Genomic DNA, 15,734 nt, shown 5'->3' with positions numbered 1-15,734 from the left:
TTTTAAGTCAGTGCTGCGAGAGCTGGGCGCCTTCCTTCCCCTCCCCCGCTCTGTACACGAATCGTATTAATAACGCTAATAATTCCCCTTCAGAAACTTGGTCTCTGAAGATCCAGCTCATCAAATATTTCCCCATGGGGACCGGCTTGGAATTATGTCCCTTTATTATCACTGATGTAAGAATCAGTGTCCGTTTCCGGTTGTCCAGGAAGCGATTACTTAAAGGACCCGCTTAAAATCTGACTTAACGTTTAGATTCTGAGCTCGTGTGCTTCTCGTGCCAAAGCCTCGGAGCGACGCGTGCTCTGAGCGGCCGCTCGGTGGCATCCGGGTGTCATTAGCTGCGCGTGCACCCACGACGTTACCGGTGTGAAAGCAGGACTGTCCTAACGGTACCGTTAGAGGGTTTGAGTTCTAGTGGGCTTTTGTTCCATTGATTGAAGGAACTTTTGAGCTGTCGGCAGAGGAGCATCTCCAGGGCACGTCATTCTCGTCCTAGAATGCAGGCAGCGCTCACCTTTTCCGATGGAAGAACTCATTTGCTTGAAGAGCTGTTGCCCTGGGGAAGAAGTGACGACCCTATTTTGATTTATTTAATTAACCTTTTACAATGACTCCTAGATAGGTAAGTGCTCAAATTTAGGTATTTGAAAGCAGCGATGAGCTCACTTAATTTCTCTATTTTCAACAGAGTGCTTTTGATGGTTTACCAGACACGACATCACAGCTTCCTGTTTCATATTTGAGTTAAGCACGGTTGGAGAAAACCATTTGCCCTAAACTTTGAAACTCTAGGGACCAAAAAAAAAAAAAACCCAAAAAACAAACAAAAAAAAACCCTGACCAGAAGCTTCAGAGTACAGTAGTTTTTTCAGCAATAAAAGAGAATTATAACCACAATACTGATGAACCAAACAAATATGCAACCTTCCTCCTGCTCCCACTCCCTAAAAGAAGGGTGACAGCGGAACTAGGAGATCGAATGACAGAAATGATTATTTAAGCCTTTTACTTTTAAGTGCTTGTAGGTTTTTAAAACAATTTTCCGTCTTCCCCATCACAGCTAGCCTAGCACTCTGTATGTTGGCAAAAGTGTTCTGTCTTCTCAGTTGAGAAAGGGAAATTGAAGGGGAAGTCGAGCTTTTAGGCTCAGTAAATCACTTGCAGTTAGAATCCAGAGCTGACGGCGGCTACGGGACTGAGGTTTTAACGGTGTGATAAATAAAGAAAAAAATATTGAATCTCTCCCGCCATCCTTAAGGAATAAAAAAGCATATTTGGCATTATGCGTTACTCTTGTGCATACTTACGTTTTATTTTACTACTTTAAAAAAAAAAAATCAACAAAACAACAAATAGCTCTACCGAAAACAAGACACTTCCAAAACCTGTGTAAGCCACTGGTGACTTGAGATTCCTGGAGAGGAAGTTCTAGTATGTCACGCGATTAAAGGTATAAAGTATGATCATTTTTGAAAAGTATGATCATTTTAAAGGGACTATAATAATTTTTAAAAATTGAGCAATTTTGCAAAAATATTTTGTAAGGCCAGCCTCTGCACATCCATAATAAGGAATTGAAATGCACTAAATTCTCGTAGAGAAGCAAACCGAAATACTGAGTCTTCGGAGAACGAAGTGATTATTTCCTGAGGTGGGGGCGGGGTGAGGGAGCCAGTGTGGGTCACGGTGACGAACGAGACGGACACGGACACGGACACGCTGCTTCCAGTCTGGTCTTTTCTTCTCTCCTCTTAATTACAGGAGCAAACAGATTTTTTGGGCGGGGCTGGGGGGAACCTTCCTAATATCGGTACTAGTCTCTGCTTAGCTCTGTGTTCCAGACGTCACCATCCTTAAAGATGCAAGTTCCTTTTCTGATGAGATTTATTCTTTCTATGAAAAAGGAAATATGGCATGTGAACACTTTGCTTCTTTTGTGATTGACTCCTCGGTCGGAGGCTACTGGCATTGCTCCTATAAATCTCCATTTCCTGAATTTTTATTTTGGAAGTTATATATTTATTCTTATGCACATTAATGCTCACTCCCAGATAAGTTACTTCATTTATGATTTGTTTTTCTCCCTGTATCATAAATTCCTCCAACGGATAGATCTCTTTCTTTATATCCTTTTATTATAATCGTAGCTCATCTATCGAGTGTTTTTTGAGAGGTGGCTAGTTATTGTTCTGAGAACTTTACATGGATTAATTTATTTGATCTTCTCAAGACTTGTATAAGGCAGGTATTATTATCTCTTTTATAGAAGAAGAAACCCAAGCACAGAGAGCTGACTAGCCCAGGTTCCCACAGCTAAAACCAGGGGAAACGGGATCCAAACTCTGGTGTCTGACTCTAAAGCCTGGGCATAATATGCGAGTTTAAAATCTGTCTTTGCTAGTTTTAGCCACAGATTTCTAGGAAAGCAACCATTCCTGCTTTTCCCTAGAAATGAAAACTGAGCGTTATAAACTGAATGTTAGTGTTCCCCCAGATTCATATGTTAAATCCTAATGCCTAATGTGATGATAACTGACAGGAGGGTTTTTTGGGGGGCGATTAGGTTGGGAGGGTGGAGCCTCATGAGCGGGATGAGTGTGTTTATACAAGAGACCCCAGAGAGTTCCTTTCACCCCTTCTGCCATGAGGGGACACAGCGAGAAGATGGCCAGGTATGAACTAGGAAGCCGGCTCTCAGCAGACACCAACAGTGCTGGTGCTTTGACCTTGGACTTCCAACCCTCCAGAACTGTAAGAAACAAATTTCTGTTGCTTATAAGCCTCCCGGTCTGCGGTATTTTGTTAGACCAGACCAGACAGGACTAAGACACAAGAAACTAAGGAGGAGGGAATAATTTTATGTTTTATTTAAGAATGGATAACTTTTTTTTTTCCTCAATCTTAAAACAATACAGATATGTTTTGTATTTGGACCTGTACCTCCTTGCTTTGGGGACGGAGATGGGTGGGTGGGTGGGTAGAAAGGTGTAAGTTTTAAAGTTAATGTCTTTCATACAAATGAATAATATACTAACTTTGTTGACCTGCAACCACACTGTATTTAATAAAATTAGAAAGTTAAGAGTTGGATCGATCCTTGATGGCAGTTGGGGGAGTAGAGAGATCAATCCTTGGTCATTCTAGCCTAGCGATGACCGTGAAAGGGCTCACGCAGATTCATGATTTGAGTTTGTACTGTACTATATCGTATGGTCCTTATATGGTGACTTGCCTTTGCTTTGTTCATTGCTAACGCCAACTTCAGGCAAGGGTCTAAGATCACGCTCATGGCTGGCCCATCAGTAAATAATAATACCGAATTTCTTTCATGTGTCAAACACTACACAAGGAACCGTGAAGCATCCACAGTTAGATGGTGCGCTTCATGGGAGTGGGACTCTTCCTCATTCACTTTTGAATCTCCACCTTCTGGAACTGTGTCTGACTTCTGGCACTGTGGGCCCTCAAAGTATGATCGACTGAATGAATAGGCACTGCTCTACAGAGGCCTCCAATCTAACTGAGTGAGACAAGACCGATTTACAGAAAACAATGAATAAAGACGATAGTATGACATCTAATAAATATTATTTTAAAACACAGCTCCCCAGGTAATTCTTGGAGAAGCCAGGTTTAGATTCCCTGGTCCAGTTCAGAGGTTCTCAAATGTATTTGCTAAGAGCACTGCTTTTGACCAAATAATGTGACCTGAAAGTCAGTATACAACAGGTTAACATGTAGGTACCCCACCTGAAGAGAGAGGGATGGTGGGGGCTTTCTTCCTCCCCACCTCCTTAGCCTTTCCCCTCCTCCTGTTCCAGAACCCTCTTAGAAGTTTCTTTCTTTCTTTGTTTTTTTTTAACGCCTACAGCACCTGGTCTTCCTAGGTGGTCTCCCATCCAAGTACTAACCAGGCCCGACCCTGCTTAGCTTTCGAGATCAGACAGGATCGGGCATGTTCAGAGTGGTATGGCCGTAGACTAGAATAGTTTTAAAATGATTTCAATGACCAGACGAGTTGTCACCCATAGAGAGCCTGCAGGAGACCTGTACATTTTTTAAAATGATATGCGTGCGTGTGCGTGTGTGTGTGTGAATGAGTGTGAGTGTGAGTGAGTGTGTGTGTGTGTGTGAGTAAGTGTGTGTGATTTTTTTGTAGGGAACAGTCCAGGGTTTTTTCAGATCACCAAAGAATCTCTGTCTCAGAAAAGGGATAAGACCCACTGCCCGGCCTACAGAGAAGGCACTTTATTTTCTATGCATAATCTCTTCTTTGAGGCAATTAGTGAAGATTGGATGATTTATAACAAATATAAGCATAGGTTTTTAAATGCTGCTCCTTGTCACTTAAAAACTAGAGGGGGGCCATTAAATGATGTCACCTGAATTATCATCACACAGCAGACAAATGGCAATTACTTCGCCATCTTTTCTGTGGCTGTAGTTAGTACAGAATCTTTGTTCCTAAAAACAAAATCTCCTTGAATCTCCAGTTTCCCAATCACCCTCTACTACCAAAAAGGAAATACGGTTTTAAGACCTTTTAATGACAAGGGCAAGAAACCCTCATTGACTCCTACAACTCCGCCTTCAGTTGGCTTTAACCTGAAGCCTAGCCTGGTCTTTCTCGCCTACTGCTTTATGTAAACTTACTTTCCCAGAGACCTCCTATCACTTTTCTACCAGAATGTAAGTTGCTTTACCCAATTTTTTTCTCATTGAATTGAGACCACAACCCGATGGAGCGTTTTTATGGCGGCCTGTCATACTTGTGAAGAATTTCAGGAAGACTTTATCCAGTTTTCTGGCTTAGCTTCCTTTCATCCGGCAGACCCAACAGCTACCATTTTCTGACCTCCGTCCATAATCGATAGATTTAAAATAGCTTAACTCATGTTGCTGATATTTTGTAAATGCATCCTTTGGGCTTTTACACATGTGTTAAAAAAAAAAAAAAAAAGCAAAAACATTTACACAACACAGTGCAACATGTTATTCTAATACAACATAACAGAACTGAATGGTTTTGTTTCTGGTTTCTTTGACCTTACCTTTCACGAGCTCCCTTTCCAGAAAGGAGAGTTTCTTTTGAAAACAGAAAGCTCAGCTCCTTCCTTAGGCATTAATCTTATCAGTGAGAGGCCTTGAAGTTACATCCTAGTGCATGTGCAGACTCAGAAAGGACATCTGTCCTCCTCTTGGATGCCCTGCTGCTGTCTACCTACCCACCTACATACTTACCTATCTACCTACCTACCTATCTCATCTGTCTGGATCTATCTCTCTGTGTTGTTACCCGCAAAATTCTCCTTTTCACCATGAGAGGTGTAGGTGTTCGTATCAGTGGAGTAGTAAATTATCTTACATCCTGAGTGTCTAGAGTGGTGGGAACTGAATATACAGGAAACACAACAAAAATCCTTCAAACTCCCTGCATTAGAAACCAGTTATCAGTGAGATAGACGGGGAGAAGGAAAGGCAGATGTACTTCGATGAGCCCCTAAAATAAAGTATCAGGCCTTGATCGATTGCTAATATGTTTATAGCAAAACGCATTTTTCAATTTTTTTATTGAGGATGCTGTCAGTTATTTGGCCGCCCTGCACTGACTTGGCCCTGGTTCGATTTAACGGCTTTGCTAGTGCCTCACTTAGGCGGATTCAAGCAGATAGAATGTAAACCAGAGAAATAATGACTCGCTTGCCTCGTCTCACAGAACGAGGTGACAGGACTGGGCTGTGCCAACACCAGGCCTCTTTTTCTCGCCTCATTATAAGCTGTGAAGTGGCAATGTGAATGTCCAGACAAGGACGGGTATGTCCTGGGTCTGTTCCTTTGCAAACTCTTCACAGTTTACGTAGCTGGAGAGACTTCACGCCTTGGCAAGGGCGCAGGTTTTATCTGTGGGTTTGCCTTCCTAGATCTGCCGGCGGTTCCATCACGGATGACCTGCCTTCTCTCTCTGCCTCTGCGCAGTCTCGATGTTTTATCCCGTATTTCATCTTTCATCGCATGAGAAATTAATCTTTTACATGCCCACCAGGATTTCTGAAAGAACACAAGGCAGGGAGCTCTTCTGCATTTCTCTCGTCCTCCCTGATCTTCCCTTCGACGTTCCTCCTCGAAGAATGTAAGTTACTGAATTCTTTCAGGATTTGAGCATTCGCTACTGAAAACGCCAGGCCATGTACTTTGTGAGCATGGGTGAGGGATGATGAGATCGCAAATCCTCGTGAAGGCTGCGAAACAAGTAAACAGAGCACACACGCTCTCCGAGCTCCTTCCAGATCATTTTCCGCTAGACACACTGTCCTTGCCTCAAGTCCTCAGTACATTGGTCAACAGCGGGATCAAAGTCACCTTGAGGAGAAATTGTAGAAATCATTAAGCATCAATAAGGATTACTTACGGACTGAGAGGGATCTCTCTGTTTTAGTAGCTCGTTTTTGAGTCACTTTAATATCTAAGGGTCAAGCTTTTCTTCATCTGCTGATACTTTAGAAAATCTAGTTGAGAAATTCAATAACGAATATGCTCTGGGCCAGATAGATTTGCTTTGCAAATATTCTAACATATTTATCTGAATTCCTGTTGATATGTATCCAGACCTCACAGTTTAAAACTTGATGATATGCTCTATATAGTTAATTTTTATAAAATGTGTTTCAATAATTTGGTTAGAAAGTTTTAATTCCTTATCCATCTTTTATTCCGCCATAAGGTTTAATGTTTCTGGCCTCATTATTCTGAAGGACCTGGATTTTGGGCAGAGGTTGGCGTCTAACTTTCCAAAACACTCTCGTGAACCTGAAGATCAAATCCTTGAACACCTATAACTCCTTGGACCAAAGCAGCTTTTTTTTTTTTTCTGTAAAATATACCCCGTAAGTCTTATTTCACTCACAGTAATGAATTATCTGGATTTTCTATACTCAGCAATTAGAAGCAGAATAAAGGATGATAGGAAAAAGGGATTTTTTGAAGAAGAAAAATGAGGGTAGTGATTATCGACCTAACCTAAATGTGTTCTCTGGGCTCTGGGGTGAAGGATTCAAGCTGTTCTAAGCACCAAAGTTGTCCTTGAGAGGAATAGCGTATTATAACACAGGGCGATATTTCATTTTCATAATAAATGATCTTGAATTTACCGAAAAATTTGTTTTTATATTCTATTTTTATATTTAGATAAAATTCAAAACAAAAATGTTAATACTTGAAGAGTAAATTTTAGTTATTTGGCAAATTATCTTTTATGTGGTAACTTATCTCAATGTTAATAAGTGACTGAATTAATTGATTAGTTCAGAATGACATTAGATGCTTATTTCTTAGCTAAAATGATCATTTCTCTCCTCGGGTTTCTAAGGTGGCTTCTGGGTATCTTGTGTGTAGACCTGGCTTACCTTTCATTTCCTGAGTGGGCTGTAATAGTCGCCCAATAAGATGGCTAATTGGTTCACACCTACTTTCCCATTGGCTGTTGCCATCATCCCTCTTTAAGCTATGTTTTCATGGAGGCTTTCTCATTTTCCTAGACTACACCACAGTGATTGGTCTAGGGGCTAGCCATGTGACCAAGGACAGTCCAATCAGAGTCTTTCCCCAGGATTTTGTCTATTCTCTAGCAGTCACGGAAACTACCAGGCAGAAATGACAGGTCACATTAAAAGGACCTGAGAGCATTGGATGGCGATTTAGTTCCATTTGTTCCTAGGGCTAGACTCCAGCCTTGACCCTCTAGTAGTTTGCTTCAATAAGCCAAAGAATTCCCTGAGCAACTTCACGCGTGGTTCTGTTTTTGCAGCCAAGAATCCTAGTTAATTCATACGTAAGTGTTAGGCACATCATTTCTTATATTTATAAACCTGGATTGTGGGTGTGGGTATTCTTATTCCATAATTGAGAAGTAGGGCCTCAAACAGGAAGTAACTCGTGCGTGGTCACGTGGCTATTAAGTGTCAGAGATGGTTGTTACACCAGCCTCGTTGACTTTGGAGCTCATCTTTAAAAAATAGTTTTATCGTAGTACATTTTTAAAAATTGTGGGAAAATATACGTAACATAAAACTTACCATTTTAACCACTTCATAAATGTACAGTCCAGTGGCATTAAGTACGTTCACATTGTTGTGCTATCGTCACCACCGTCCATCTCCAGAAGCCTTCATCGTCCCAAACTGAAACTCTGTACCTATTAAACAAGAACTTCTCCTCTCTTTTTCCCCCAGCCCCTGGTAACCATTCTTCTACATTCTGTCTCAACGAATTTGACTATTCTAGGTACCTCAGATAAGTGGAATTGTACGATATCTGTCCTTTTCCTTCACATAGTGTCATGTCTTCAGAGTTCCTTCATGCTGTGGCATGCGACAGAATTTCCTTTCCTTTCAAGACTGAATAATATTCTATTGTGTGTTTATACTAAATGTCCATTGATGGATGTTTGGGTTGTTTTCCACCTTTTGGCTATTGTGAATAATGCTGGTACTAATGCGGACGTACAATGTTCTGTGCGAGTCCCTGCTTTCATTTCCTTTGGGTAGATACCCCGAAGTGGAATAGTCGGATCGTACGGTAGTTCTGTATTTAATTTTTTGAGGAACTTCCATACTTTTTTCTGTAATGGCTGATCCATTTTACATTCTCGCCAACAGTACACAAGGGTTGCAATTTCTCCGCATCCTCATCAACAGTTGTCATTTTCTGGTTTCGTTTTTGTTTTTATAATATCCATCTTAATACGTATGTTGTGGTTTTGATCTGCATCTGAAGCTCCTGATTTTTAAACTGCGACACTTTTTTGCGCCCTCCTCTCCAGATGGGCCCTGAATTGTCCTCATCTATTGTCTCCTCCAATTAGAGTGTCCAATCACGTTGATCAGACTCAGATTTTGTCATTTCATCTTTAAACTTCCTTGGCTAAGAGAGACCGATGTATTCTTTACTCTGCCAAAGCGTGCGTCCATCCTTTAAAATTCCGTTTGACCTTCAAATCACCCTTAAAGTACTCCCCGAGGGAACTCGACCTAATCCAGCGTTTTATTCCAGAATCCCTTAGGCATTAAGAACAATGAGGATTGGGTTTATCTACATTCTTCTGCATGTTTTCCGAGTGAGTTTATCCCCGCCACTTTTAGATTATAAAATCCACAAGAAAATGGATCCTGGGTACTGTTCCGTGGCAATCCCGTTAGACCTACTGTTAGTGATCCATGTGCAGTGGACATCTAATCAAAGTCGTTAACCACCACCACCACCATCGTTATCACGATTACTTATTTACGTACACTCATGCGTCTAAATTTCCCTATGGTGTTCTTGAGAGGAAAGCTGAATAAACATATCTTGGTCTTATGATTTCTTATAATATCATTTCAATCTTTTTCTCTTGTAATATTTTTGTCATACTTATGAGGATGTCGAAAAGCAAGCTCCACTTTTTTTTTTAATCTGTGTTTGTTTTCTACTTCTATGAAATGTCCCTTGTAGAAGGAACAGAGATCGTGTCGTCTTCGGAGAAGCAGACGCTTAGATGCTCTATTCTTTTCTAGCCATACTGTCCGTATGGTTGACAGACATTTATTCCAAATCCCAATTCTTGGGCACAGCCATTTTTGAAAGAAGTTCACACTTAGAAACACGCAGACCATCCCGTGGCCCGCCCTGAGCTGTCTCACATCTGCCTGTTACTTGGCCGTGCTGCATCCCTCCAAAAAAAAAAAAGTCTGAAAATGATTAGATTTTCTGTCCTGTGAATTTTGAATTACTGTACTTAGGCTCTCACGTTTGCAGCCACACGGCCAGCAGTGGTCTCTCAGCCTGGGCATTTTCTATTTCAGTCGGTAATTACTCAGTGGTCACAGATGAAGGAAGGAAGGATGTAGTTACTTAGTACCAGCTGTTGGGGGATGGGGAAATAGGGTTTCCTACCTGTAATTCTAGCTTTCCCCAGACCGAGGTGGTCAGGCCAAGGGCGATGGGGCCCCACCCTTTCCTCTTGGCCACATTCAAGGTGCTTCAGTAAGAACCAGGGAGAAGGCTTTCAAGGGAGAGGACGGGGAACGGGGCGCAGGACAGGAAGAAAGTACAACTGTGTCATTAAAAAAGGATTTTATAGTCTTTTAAAAACGATGTGTGTCTCTGTGTGTTTCAACTTACGGTTCACATCAAACAATAATTAAACATCAGTTGCTAGATCACCTGCTCGGTACTTATCAAGAGAGTTTATTTACTGATCTGATGAGTTGAAAAGCAACACATCTAGTTAACAATTGCTCAGACTTTTCCTTCTAGTGAGAAAACGATTCCCCTCCCTCCCTCCCTCCCTCCCTCTCCCTGATTTTTCTATGCCTGGGAAAGTTGGCCTTATATTATCATCGCCCGGGCCAGAGTCACTGGCCCCTTTAAAGGGGGCTTTCTCTCCTGTCTTAAGAACTGGCCTCGTTGGAGCCAGATGGTTCCCGTCGGCTGCCTTGAGTCAATGCGCTTCCTCCCACGGACAGGAGCCCTTTCGCCCTCTTTCCTCCCCAGCCCCTCCCCACTTTCTACCCCCCACCTCTGGGCCTCTCTGTTTTGTCGCTAGAAATAATCTTTTATTGCCCAGTTGTTCGGAAGTGACCTTTTGCCCTTGATTAGATAGCACCGGGCTCTGTCACCGGATTGCTCTGGGGTTGGCAGTTGCTTTTCTGTGTAGGCCGATCGGGTGTCAGGGAGAACAATGTGAGGCTTTGCAAAATTCTCGTCCAGCTCAGGCCGTGGAAGAGGTGGAGGTGGAGAGATCCGGGTGATAGAAAGCAGACCAGTGGGTCCTAGTTGCAAAATATCTTTTCTTTAGTAAACTTCAAAACAAATGGTGTATTTTGAACATGCTTAACTCACTTTTCTTTAATAACCATGCGTTTCAGAGAAATAGGAGCTTACTTCGGGATTTCAGTACGTAGTATTTAAGTACATTAATGTGCTGTTAAACTGACTTGAGTGTATAGTCTTACATTAAGATATTCATCAAGCATACTGTTAAATTTCTCAGAGAGCAATTTTCCAGAAGGTCCCAATTATTCTAGGTAACAGTGTGATAAACCACGTAATAGGGAATGTGCTTAATTGCTAAAAGCTAACTCATTTTTTTTTTCATTTTAAAAATTAGGAAAAATATCCATGACTTTACTCGCTTCCTGGATTAAACGAAGGAATTTGAGATTTTGTATTTTTCATAACAGTTCTCAAATCCTTTTGATTTCAAATTCCCAGGAATATCTGCTAGAATTAGTAGAGTGAGCACATTGGAAATTTTTATTTTAAAACTCTCAGTTTCACTCTAGAGGCAAATATTCTGCTACATGGGTATAGAAAAATTCTGAGATTCTTTTTGAAGGTTATTAACATATTAACACCTAAAATGTTGACTTTTTTAGCCTTTAATCTGAGAGGGGACAAATGTCTTTTCTTCCCCACCTCTTACCTCCTTACAACCCACACAAGCCTACGTTTTCATGTAGGTTGATTCTTGATGCTAATGGCCATACCGTTTCTTAACTCTTGGCCTGCCAGCGTGGTGGCTAAACAATGAAGGCCACCTTTCCGCTTCATTTCAGGCCACCTTTCCGCTTTATTTCATGCCATCTGGTCTATTTCTCATTTCGGAAATGTGTAGTGGTAGACTATACCTGAGTAGTTACTGTGACTGTTTGCCAGTGTCACACAGAGGCACCATCTTTGCTACACGATGTGGAAATACATACATCAGCCTTCACCACAGAGGAAGTTAAAGATGGAAAATGCAGAGTGAGTAAGTCTTACCTGTTCCATTTTGTAGATGAAGCAGCAGAGACTCACAGTCGTGCAGAGATTCTAGAAGGACCCAGCCCGACTCCTAGGTCTTTAATTGCCTGGCTTCCATGATGTCAGAATGGTTTTGCTCATAAGTATTGTGTGTATAGATGTCACAGAGGAAAATGATTGGTGCATTCTACCTTTTTCATTTTTTATTTGTGCTTCCCTGGTTAAATATATTTCTCTCAAAAAGTCATCACGAAACATGCAAAATGTACCCATGAATAATTTTGAGGATACGGTGTTACCTGTATGTGTGTGTATATATATGCGTGTGTACACGTCTCCGTGTTTTTGTGAGAGCGATGGATATTTCTGATCAAGTTTATTACAAACAGGATAGACAGTTTGCCAGATAACTTGCCATTTGGCGGGTTTCCTGGTTGAGCTTGGGAAAGTGAAACGTGACCAAGGGAAGACGGACATTGAGACGTCACTGAGTGACGTGAAAATGTGCCATTCGCGTGTTTATAAATGTCTTTTGGTTTCAGTCGTCTGTCGATCGGCAGCGGCAGACCCCTCTCCGTCTCTAGGAGGTGATGGTACATTCCAGTGGTAGTCTTTGAGTCTCTAAAAAAGTCCAGGAAATGGTTCTGAGTTCTACTTTTTTTTTTTTTTTTTCCCAAAGAAGGGGGTCTCCAGCTCTGATACTGCTCTAAGAATTGGTCAGACTACTTAGATGACAAGGGAGAACACTGGAAGTTTCCTTTGGAGCCTTTGGGTGGGTAGCGAAGGAAACGCTGAATCTGTTTATCATTGTTACAACAGACAGCGGCAGACTGGCTCACAGTCCCGCTCATCGCATTTTATTTTCTCCAAACTCCTGTCCTTAGCACCTCTCTTTTTTACTTCATGGAAATGTTATGGAAACTAATAGTTTCATAAATAGGACAGTGAATTCTTGATGAGAGGAATTTCGCTTACATATGAACTTGAAAAAGAATAGAGACACTAGGGTTCAGGAGACCAAGATTTTTCTGTTGATTATCTTTTCAAAAGACTGAAAAGTTTTCCCCTGACACTATTATTAAAATAGTGAATGAAATATATTTGATGTGCCTGACAACCACCACCACGGCAACAAAGTCAATGAACATTTATTAATTATCTCAATGCTAGCATATTAGTATAGCAATGCTACCAAAAGTTTACATGGGTTAAAGCTGAAAGTATATTTTCTTGTGATGCCCAGGAAGATGGTTTTTTACATACTTTTATCATAGCAATGTCTACTTTTGATTTTTATAGGGAATGACATGTAAAATGCAAAGATAAAATTATACTTTCACTGAAAAAAGTAATATACCAGCAGGTTATTGATGAGTAAGTTTATACTGAAGGAGAGCAGAGTGGCTTGGTAATAAAAGGCCACTCGATCATGAAAAGTCATAAAAGTAAGCCAATAATCTTCCTTTTGATTAGGAAGAAAATTGAAATCCATTCCTAAACATTGATTGAAAGTAAAAGAACGAATTAAAAATAAAGTTATGGTAAAATATATAGAAATTGGCCGCCTTCAGGCAGTTAACAGATGTCATGAAATAAACAAGGCATTTGTTGAAATATTACCATTTCCAATATTTTTTAATATTTAATTTCACCCACGTCGCTCTTGAAATTTGAGTTTCGTTCCCTTTACTGGACTGGGTCTCTGAGGTTCTTGGGAATCCTTTTTGGGGTGCAATCCCAGGTCTCTGTCTCCGCCCCTCCCCCCACCTTGTCTTAGGGACCCCCGGCTCTTTGTCTTGTTACGTGACAGCCCGCACATCCACAGGGTCTCTCTCTTCAGCACTGCACGTTCTACGGGCTGTTAATGCTGATGGCTTTCGAATTCCCAGTCCTTGTCGTCTTTCCTTTTCCTCTCCAATGAAGTCCACGACCGTCTTCATTCACAAATGACGTCCACGACCGTCTTCATTCATGAATAAAGTCCACGACCGTCTTCATTCACAAATGAAGTCCACGACCATCTTCACTCACGAATGAAGTCCGCGACCATCTTCATTCACACGACCCCGAACTCTCCTCCACTGCCTTGCTTTTCCGCTGCTTTCTGTCTCACTCTGCAGGATCGTATGGCTCAGATATTCTACCGATGACCCCAAACAAAAACAAAAATACACACACACTCACACACATACACACACACATTTTAAAACACGTGTCTCCCAAGAGAACCTATTCTTCCCACAACTGTTTATCGGGTGACTTTGCAAAGGGTGTTGAGTAACTTGCTGGACTGAGGTGGGAGAAAAGAAAACTCAGCACAAACTTGGAGGCTCACAGATGAATGAGCCTCGAAAGACGGCCGAGGACGTCGTAGGTGATAAAGCCCAGGCGTGGTGGGGGAGACGTAGCTCCCCAGCGGACCTCGCCCCCAGCGGTGGCCTCTCCTCCAGTGGGAAGAATGCAGGATGGAGGGTGACAGACTTCTTTTGCCCAAGCCTTGGCTGAACCACTTGGCTGGACCATGTAAGACTGGCAGAGCCTCGGTTTCTCCTTTGTCAGGTTAAGATTTTAGCCCCTAACTTTTGGGGCTAAGAGGACATAAAACTCATGAAAATGCCTCGAAGTCCTAAGCTATACAAAGAGACGGTAATTTTGCTGCACTAATGTTTACGGGCGCGGTGGCTGGACTTGCAGTGAGAACGCGCATCCCCTGCTTGTAGCGAAGTGTTTATTTTCTCCTTCACTTGTTTATTGCCTTTTCCCCCCACGAAACTGTAAACTCCACGGCTGCAGGGACCACGTTTGCTTTATTACCCACTGTAACCCTCTTACGCAGGATGGTTTCTGGCCCTGGGAGGCCCTCCACGAACACCTGTGGGACGGATGAATGGGCGATGGATGCATCGGGGCATCTGTGAAGTCCAAAAGGAGATCAGAAAATCTGTGCCCTAGAGCTTGTGAACATCAATATTTGTAGAATTTCTCACACCTTCACTTGAACTCAAAGTTTATTTTAGGGGCGGTTTTAACCAACCTGGCTATCCAGTTTCCCGAGGCAGATAAAACTGGAGGCTCTCAGGAGTTGCTAGGGAGGAAGGCAAAGCAAGCAGGGACAGTCGACAACCTGTCCGTGACTTAAGAAGCAGAGAAATTGTTATAGGAACTCAGAAAGTGGGGCGATCTGGGACCACTTAATATAAATCGAACGGTGTCGTGTTCATAAAAGCTTTGTGGACTGAACAAGTTCACACAAATGCATGGTATTATGTGAGGGGAAGGCAGCCTGCCTGTGCCATTGCGTAGTGATAGATGCTTATAGGACATCCCTGAGCTGTCAGAAAAGCTAAAATTATGTTTACTGCCCTTAACGAGGAAAGGCAGTATGTAGGTCACTCCAGATTTAGGAAGAATTCTCTCAGAAATGGTCAAAGTCAATACAATTGAAATGCCTTATTTCTAGTAATACTGGATAAACGAGGTATTATTTTATTCACAGAACCAGTGTTCTTTTCCAGATGGAACCAGACCGACCACATTCTAAGAGTTAGGAAGTTATATTTTCTAGCCATTAAAACACTGTTAAGGTTAGCAAATGTAGATGACGGATATATTAGAACTACTATATTAAAACAATCATTCATTTTACTAAGTCAAACCGTTCAGCAATGTAACTGGTCCAGATTCGTGAGGCTTTCTTCTTGCCACGCATTAAGTTCCCTTGGTATTCCCTTAATAATAAATTCGGCATGGAAGATGTTAAATCTACTTTGTGCGCTGCTAGGTGGCTGGATTTACATGGACGGAGAATGGAGTTGTATTTTTGTTTCTTTAATCTGATATTCTCAAGTGGCAAACTTTGAGAGCTTAAAGCCGATTTAAATTGCATCGATTTCCAAAATACTTAATGACCATCTGTGACCAACCGGTGACCCTCAGACAGATGATGAGGG

The 15,734-nt window shown here is 41.8% G+C and overlaps 1 non-coding gene across 1 annotated transcript; it reads right to left on the bottom strand.

Annotated features, from left to right (window-relative positions):
• Window positions 1-3,865: 3,865 nt before the first annotated feature.
• LOC111729491 lies at window positions 3,866-3,984 on the bottom strand. Its single transcript, XR_002776256.1, has one exon. It is a non-coding gene; the product is annotated as a 5S ribosomal RNA (ribosomal RNA).
• Between the last annotated feature and the right edge of the window lie 11,750 nt (window positions 3,985-15,734).

This window comes from Pteropus vampyrus, unplaced genomic scaffold (genome assembly GCF_000151845.1).
Source record: "Pteropus vampyrus isolate Shadow unplaced genomic scaffold, Pvam_2.0 Scaffold263, whole genome shotgun sequence".
Taxonomy (NCBI): domain Eukaryota; kingdom Metazoa; phylum Chordata; class Mammalia; order Chiroptera; family Pteropodidae; genus Pteropus; species Pteropus vampyrus.
This window is presented reverse-complemented; position numbering and strand designations above follow the sequence as displayed.